At 50.9% G+C, this 7357-nt stretch overlaps 1 long non-coding RNA gene across 1 annotated transcript; it reads right to left on the reverse strand.

Annotated features, from left to right (window-relative positions):
- Positions 1-1736: 1736 nt before the first annotated feature.
- Positions 1737-4751, reverse strand: LOC138848679 (uncharacterized). The gene is made up of 3 exons (XR_016230248.1): positions 4604-4751; positions 3515-3620; positions 1737-2981 (listed from the first exon to the last, which is right to left on the reverse strand). It is a non-coding gene; the product is annotated as an uncharacterized LOC138848679 (long non-coding RNA).
- Between the last annotated feature and the right edge of the window lie 2606 nt (positions 4752-7357).

The raw sequence follows: 7357 nt of genomic DNA on the forward strand, positions 1-7357 counted from the left end.
CCTATTCTCACTCTGTCTTTTATACTACCATGTCTGTTTAAGTCTTTACAGGAGTTGATAAGGGAACGAACCAAGAACTTCAGCAACCTGGCGGTCAACCAAATGCTGCTACAGGGATATACTCAGCTCTCCACCCAGGAGACAGCAGCTTGAGACATCGCCCCATGCCAGCAGAGAGCACCTCATCACCCCATGTCAGCAGGAAGTAGCTCTAAAGACAGATCATCAGCCCTCTACCCCTCCTGGACTTTTGGGACTAATGTAATCTGATACACTCTTGCTTTCAGTCAGTCCCCCAAGGAGCACAGCTTCTCAGCAAACTCTGTGACCTGGGAGACTGCTGCGCCCTAAGGGGAGGAAGCTTCACAGCCCAGGGCCATCGTGGGAAAATGATGCACGACCTCACTGCTTGTGCACATAGGTAACATCAAGTGTGGGAACGCAGTGCACCTGCGTAATCCCTGACCAAGACCTTAACTATTCTAGTATCCTGCTGGATTCTCGACGTGATTGACAACACCGAAATCCGTGCTGTTTAAACCTGACGAGTGCACGCACCCACCCTGTAAGAAACGTGTGAAACCTGGAAGGGGCAGTAGCTTGTGAGGCAGCCCATCCAGACTGCTCTGCATTTGACTCCTGGTCTGACGAGCTGGATAAACTTGAACTGGGATTCTCCAAGCGGAGGGAGGGGGGAGTATCCCCTGAGCAAGTGGCTGCAGGGAGATTGCAGCCTCAGGCCTTTTTTATTTTGTTAAAGAAAGGATTTATTAATTTATTGATTTGAAATGTAGAGTTACAGAGACGGAGAGACAGAGGCAGAGAGAGGGAGGGATCACTCCCCAGATGGCCCACAATGGCCAGGGCTGGGCCAGGCCAAAGCCAGGAGCCAGGGAAGTTTAATGCAATATGTCCTGGGCTACTGGCTTCAGCCTGGCCTTTGGGGGTGTAAACCAATGGACAGAAGATCTCTCTCTCTCTCTCTCTCTCTCCCTCCCTCCCTCCCTCCTGCTTAAATAAAAATAAAAACATACAAAATTTTAAAAGACTCTTTCCAGGGCTGATTTCTTATTTGCAGATGCCCATCAGCCTCTTACAATCAGGAGGACAATATGAACACTAAAATCACACCAGAGGTAAATTTTTTTCTCTTTTCACATTTTTCTGTGATACTCAGTTAGTTTGTTGTTGTTGTTGTTGTTTAAAGAATAGCTTTAAATTTACAAATCAAAAAATTGTGAAGCAGTACACACAGTGTCTTTCCACTACACATCCAGCTGACAGCTCACATCGATGCGTTCGTCACAATCGGTAAACTACACCCAGCTTTCCTGTTGTGAACATTTGCTGTTAGTGGATGGGAAAAAAGCCAGTGGGCACCTGGTGGGAAACTGAAGATGGGCTTTCTTCTGAACCACGGGGTCCCCGCCCGCTGCTGTCCACTCGGATGCTCTGCAGCTCCCAGCAACACTGCTCCTCCACCTTTTCCACCCCCATAACAAAGAGCCTGACATCAAAAGGAACCTGGGAAGCCCTCTGTCCCTCCCACCTAGACACAGGGAACAGGAGGCCAGAGCACCAGGTCTTCTCCCACTCAGCAGCGCTGAGACTAAACCAGGCTCTTCAGCTCCTAATCTGAGCTCTTTTCCTCTTCTCACACCGCTCTCTCCGTGCAAAGCCCAGCACAGCAGGCTGCACAGAATCTCTGTGTGACTTGACTGTTGTGAGCACTCCAGCTGCACTCCATTAGGAGGCTGTGATAGGGGCTCATTGTTCTCAAGTCCACAAAGGAAAGTTAATACATACCTTCTTCCTCTCCACTACTTTTTTTAAAAGATATATTTGTTTATCTGAAAGTCAGAGGTACAGAGAGAGAGAAGGAGAGGAAGAGAGAGAGAGAGAGAGAGAGAGAGAGAGAGAGAGAGAGAGAGTGTCTTCCATTTGTGGTTAACTCCCTGTCAACAATGGCCAGAGCTGTGCCAACCCGAAGCCGGGAGCCAGGAGCTTCTTCCAGGTCTCCCACGTGGGTGCGGGAACACAAGTTCTTGGGCCATCTTCTACTGCTTTCCCAGGCCACAGCAGGGAGCTGGAACAAGTGTTTCAGCTCTCGAACTCATGTAGAGGCCTGAAAGAAGTTACAATTTGCCGCTCTTGCCAGGCACTGCCTCAGCATTGGAGGAGTGACCCAGCAGATGAAAGAGAACTCTCTCTTCACTTTGTGTGTTTGTGTGTGTGTCTGTTAAAGCATGGGATTTCATAAGCAAATAAATCTTTTAAAAGACTATACATATAAAAAACAGTACATATGAAATTAGTATCCTTTATAAAACTTTTAGAAACACCTGTATTTAAACTTATTCCCTTGTAATATCTACAATGTTTTCTTTTGCTCTATGAATCTAAAATGATGCTCTAGCTTCGATACTAAGAATAATTGCTTTCCTTTAAACAACTAGGAACATGGTCATGTCAGTGCTGCTGCCACCAAGGAGGAAAGGAGAGAACCTCAGAGGAGTCACCCTGGCCCCTTCCACCCGACCCTGCAGGGATCTTCCAGAGTGGCTGCATCTGAGAACCACTCTCAGCAGATGGGGCTCAGGAGGAGCAGCTGGGGCAGCCCAGCCTCACACTTCTGCTTTCCTGGGGGGTTTCTGTTAGGGCTTGTAACACTGTGGTACCAGTGCTACTATAATAACTGCCTAGAGAGTAGTAAGTGGCAGCATTGTCACACTGCACGCCACTGATGGTGAGAGTGAACTGTGTCCCAGATCCACTGCCACTGAACCGCGATGGGACCCCAGATGCCAGTTTGGATGCCTGGTAGATCAGGAGCTTGGGAGGCTGCCCTGGTTTCTGCTGATACCAGGCTAAGTCGTTGTTATTAACACTCTGACTGGACTGGCAATTGATGGTGACTGTGCCTCCCACAGCTGCAGACACGGAGGATGGAGTCTGGGTCAGCACTTGAGCAAATGTGGCACCTGAGAAGGGAAACAGAAATACAGAGTCCACACTCATCCTCACGTTCTAAGAGGACACTCCTGCAGAGACGGGCAGCCCTGGCCACACTGCCCGAGGCCGTTCCTGCTGCTGGCCTTCCTTTCCTGGGAGCCAGAGCAGCAGGAGCCCCAGCAGCTGAGTGGGGCCCTCGTGTCCATGCTGGGTCCTGCCTGGCACTGCCTCCTGCATGGGGCGGGAGCAGCCTGCTCCTAAATCCCCAGAGAGGTGGACGGTGCACTGGGGACATGCAAATGAGCAGGGGCGGGGCAGGGCTGTGCCAAGCTGAAGGGCCCAGGGCAGCTTAGAACTCAGCCCAGGGGCTGTGTCTCCAGCTGCCCCAGCTCAGATCAGGGCTTCACAAGTGTGCCTGCAATGCGAATGTTTCTACCAGGTGGTATCACATCCCAAAGTAACTAGATAACATATTCTGTTCGTGATTACATTGGGATTCTACAGGAGAAAGTCGCTTTTCTAATGAATAGTTTACAACTTACGACTGAGGTCAATGTTTTACCTGCTTGTCCTCTGATGCCCTCACATTGTCCCCTCACGGCAGATCGCTGCACCAGGGAGATGGTCTCTGAGATGGTTAGACATCTGTCCCACATTCACCCCTGAAACTGATCAGAATAAACATCCTCAGAAAAAGTGGCTCCAGAGAGACCAGGACTCAGAAGGAGAATGCAGGTGCTTAGATGAAAGATCACACAGGTGCACTCTCCCATCTGCAGCCAGAGTTCTGAGTCAAGGATACAGGAGAAAACGATTAGTGAAAGTGCAAGGCCTCATCATAGGTCTGAGGAACATCAACATAAGTAACTTCCCTCTCTCCTCTGTCCAGAAACCCTCATGTTATTCTTAAGAAAATCTAGGAGGAGGGTAGAGTGACATCATGGCACAGTAGACAAAGCTGCCGCTTGCAATGCCAGCAGCTTACATAAGAGTCTGGTTTGAATCCCCATCACTCCACTTCTAATCCTATTTCTGCTAATGCACACCCTGGGAAGCAGCAGAAAATGGCCCAAGTTCTTGGATTCCTGCCCCACAGGGGAGACCAGGGGCAATTCCGGCTCTGGGCTTCTGCTTGGCCTCCACTTTTTGTTATATCCAGTGTCAGGGCACTGATTCTTGCCACTGACCTGTGTGTTGCCTGGTTTCATGCTACTGGAACAAGAGAAATTTTAACAACTTTGTCCTCAATCAAAGGACAATTGGGCTGTCTGCCCATTACCGAGCCTACACCTTAGTCTGTTTCTTCAGGAACCACAAGTGTTGAATATAACCGTGATGGGACCCCAAATGCCAGAGTGGATGCAGCATAGATCAGGAGCTTGGGAGGCTGCCCTGGTTTCTGCTGGTACCAGGCTAAGCGGTTGTTACTATAAACATTCTGACTGGACTGGCAGTTGATGGTGACTGTGCCTCCCACAGCCGCAGACACGGAGGATGGAGTCTGGGTCAGCACAGGGTCACATATGGCACCTGAGGAGGGAAGGAGAAACACAGAGACCACACTCATCCTCACATTCAAGAGGACGCTCCTGCAGAGACGGGCAGCCCTGGCACGCTGCCCGAGGCCGTTCCTGCTGCTGGCCTTCCTTACCTGGGAGCCAGAGCAGCAGGAGCCCCAGCAGCTGAGTGGGGGCCCTCGTGTCCATGCTGGGTCCTGCCTGGCGCTGCCTCCTGCATGGGGTGGGAGCAGCCTGCTCCTAAATGCCCAGAGAGGTGGGCGGTGCTCTGGGGACATGCAAATGAGCAGGGGTGGGGCAGGGCTGTGCCCAGCTGAAGGGTCCTGGGCAGCTCAGAACTCAGCCCAGGGGCTGTGTCTCCAGCTGCCCCAGCTCAGACCAGGGCTGCACAACTTTACCTGCAGTGCCCATGTTTCTACCGGGAGACAATACCTCCCATAGTCACTGAGGGACATTTGTCAAAACTTTAAGTGAACTGAATGACCTGATGGTATAATCTATTCATGGTTAGGTTGGGATCTGTAGGAGAAATTCCTTTCTCTAGAGAACACCTGGTGTCTCCTTGGAAGGTGAAGTCAGTGTCTTTTGTCATTTGAGTGAGTGGCTGGGCTCTGACATCCTCCCAGTGTCACTGTGTTCTCACGTGGGGTCCATTCTACAGCACACAGAGAACAGCTGACTGTAAGCTGAGCGAGCACACAGTGCCTCTGAGAGAGAATCTGTTGGGTAAGTATCTTGATGACCTCCTGACAGTGTGGGTATGTGACAGCCGCAGGGTCAGCTATCAAAGACAGGAGTGGAGGAGGATTCTTTGAAAGGTTGATCTCTATCTGCACGGAAGGGAGAAATTGGCTTTGCAGAGAAATGTGAGGTAGGATGAGAGGAGGGATGAGAAGGGACGGAGGAGAGGAAGGAGTCTGGGATGCAGAGGAGGCCCTGCCCCACACTGACATGCAGTCCCCTGGGGTTGAGGAGGCTCAGAGAATGGCAGTCGGGGGCACAGCTGCAGGAGGGACTGGGTGGAAGATATGGGTTCCCGTGGAGGGAGGCAGAGACAGTGAGGAGCTGTGTGTGTCACCCCATCCTGGGATTTTCTCCTGTGTTATTTTAAACTCTGGGCTCAGTTTTGCGATGAACTCAGCCATGCAGATGGAATGGGTTTAAAGTTATAGAGACCTGAGCTCAAATCCCTGCTCCCCGACCTGCTCACCGTGGGACTATGGGTAACCCTCCCTGCCTGCTCAGATGCAGTCAGATAGGAGAATTCTCTCCAATCCCTCAGTACCTGTACAGGTGCTACGTCCCCAGGTGTCCATTCAGACCCAGGCTGCCCAGAATTTTCTCAGAGAATGTCTCTCTGGGGTCTCAGCAGAGAGAGGACCAGTGTGGGTAGAGGTCCACGCTCTCCTCACAGCTCAGTCCAGCTTTGCTGCTGCTGCTCCACCTGTGACAGGGGCTGCAGGGCTTGCACAGCCCAGAACCTGGAGAAGCTGAGCAGCTCCTCAGTGTGGTTCTGGTGGACGTCACTGAGGCCAGGGCGGCTTCTGTTTTCTCTATTTCCCTAATGGCCTTGGTGTGACATAAAAGAGCCATGAATCAAAAGATGGCGATGTGGGGAGCAATCCGGACTAGACTGTTACTCGAATTAAGACTTATTCTATGCATCTGCTCTCCCACAATATGGCGTTGGGAGAGAAGTAAACAGCTTCTGCACAGCTGCCTCGAGTTCAACTAATGAGCTGTAGGACTTGCTCCTGATTGGAGGAGAGCAGCGTACTCGGCGTGTGGGCAGCCGAGTTGGGATTGGCGGAGGAGGACTATAAAGGAGGAGAGAGACGGCATGCACGAGGAACATCTATGGGGAACATCTAAGGGAACACGTGCAGCCCCCGAGAAAGCCGGCCGGCGGTGTGCCGCTCCCCTGCGGAAGTGGGGAATGTGGCCAGGGGGAACTGCCCTTCCACGGAGGTGGAAGGGATAGTAGCCAACCCGGGAAGAACCAGCAGCAAACCCGGGGAGGGCCGAGCAGACAAAAGAACAGCGCAGGGTCCTGTGTCGTTCCTCCACGAAGAGGGGGAGCGACATGGCGAGGGCTATGATTTTTCTAGAAGTCGCTGTGCGTGGGTCCTGCCACACACTGGGAGTCATCTGGAGTTCTGTGCTCTTTTCTTTAGCCTTACTCAGCCTCAGCTGACAGGATCTCCTAGGAAGTAGCAGCACATGGAAGATTCTCTCTCTCTCTCTTTCTAGCTCTCGCTCTCGCTCCCCTCCCCCCACTCAGTCTTTCTCATTTTGTACTTTATCAATGCTCAGATTTTCAAGTAAATAAACAAACCTTATGGAAAATGGAAAGAGTAAACATTTAAGAGAATTATCTTCACTAGAAATAAAGATTAATTATAGGACAAGACACCCTTGCTAAACTGGGTTCCTCTTTTTTATCTCCAGTGTCTGGGCACTGATTCTTCCACTGGCCTGTGTACTCCTGGTTTCAGGCTTCAGTGATTCAAGAAATTTAAAAAGCTTTTTCCTGAATCAAAGGATAATTTCCCTGTCTGGCCCTTACTGAGGCTACAGTTAATTTATTTTTCAGGAAACACAAGTTGAACTGCCCGATACGTTCCCTCTGCCTCTGCCCCTGAGACGGGAGGATGCACTAAGTGGACCTGGACACACACTGCCCACTTGTACCGAGCAATGGCAGTGCTCCAGGGAGGAATCTCACACACAGCACAGTGGGAGCAGGTGGAGAACCTTCTGTGTGTGTGCATTGTCTCCCTGCCCACTAAAATTGAAGCTCTATGAGATGAAGGGCTCTGTCCAAATTTTTACAGTAATCCTACGTCTAGGAGATTGTGATACTGTTATTTGTGTGCCACTGTGTGCTA

The sequence above is a fragment of the Oryctolagus cuniculus genome, chromosome 2, assembly GCF_051225735.1.
Source record: "Oryctolagus cuniculus isolate XC-2025 breed Fujian yellow rabbit chromosome 2, ASM5122573v1, whole genome shotgun sequence".
Classification (NCBI taxonomy): Eukaryota; Metazoa; Chordata; class Mammalia; order Lagomorpha; family Leporidae; genus Oryctolagus; species Oryctolagus cuniculus.